We start from the raw sequence: 1,048 nt of genomic DNA, 5'->3' as shown, positions 1-1,048 counted from the left end.
TATCCTGTTAATGAAGTTGCTGATATCAACAATTTAGCAAATATTTTGGTTGGTAAAATTGGAGAGTTACCTACTACAAATCTTGGAATGCCCATGGGTGCTAAGAGTAAATCTATGAACATTTGGAATGCTATTTTGGATAAGTGTGAGAAGAAGCTTATTAATTGAAAGAGTCAATATCTATCACTGGGAGGTAGATTGACTTTAATCAACAGCATATTAGATGTTTTGCCAACATATATGATGTCTCTATTTCCAATGCTAGGGGAGATTATTAAAAAGTTGGATACCATCAGAAGAAATTTTTTGTGGCAAGCCAATTGTGAGAGAAAGAAAAATCATTTAGTAGACTTGAAAATTGTCATCTCCAGCAAGCAAAGAGGGTGGAATGGGAGTTAAGAACGTGAAAATTCACAACTAGAGCCTTTTACCGAAACGGCTTGAGATTTGCATAAAAGGAAATGTACTTTTGCGAAAGAAACTATTCTAAATAGATATGGGATGGAAAAATCAATGGATTACCAAGGAAGTGAAGAGTTTTTATGTGTTGGCTTGTGGAGATCCATCAAGAATTTATGGGCCAAAATATGGCATAACTCCAAGATTAGAGTAGAAAATGGAGGGAAAACATATTTCTGGCAAGATGTTTGGGCCGGTCAATCACTTCTTGAAGCATTTGTTCCTCGAGATTTACAATTTAAAAACCAAAAGATGGAAACTATTCGAAGTTAGGAAATTTTGGTCGAATCTCATTAGGAGATTGCTCAATGACCGAGGTGGAAAGGTTGATGAATTTACAACACTATTGAGCAATTCAAAGATTTTTCCACTACGTAGATAGTTTAGTTTGGTTGAAGGAAAAAGACAGGGATATTCTCCGTCAAATCACCCTCACAAACGATTCATAACAAATACTCAAACTGGATTCTGTCACAAGCTGATTTGAAAGTTAAGACCTTTTTTCAAGGGGACATATTTCACTTGGTTTGGTAGACAAAAAGTTTTTTAAATCAAGATAATGTGAAAGAGGGGGGCGTCAACTATGTTC

The sequence above is a fragment of the Lycium ferocissimum genome, chromosome 4, assembly GCF_029784015.1.
Source record: "Lycium ferocissimum isolate CSIRO_LF1 chromosome 4, AGI_CSIRO_Lferr_CH_V1, whole genome shotgun sequence".
Classification (NCBI taxonomy): domain Eukaryota; kingdom Viridiplantae; phylum Streptophyta; class Magnoliopsida; order Solanales; family Solanaceae; genus Lycium; species Lycium ferocissimum.
This window is presented reverse-complemented; position numbering follows the sequence as displayed.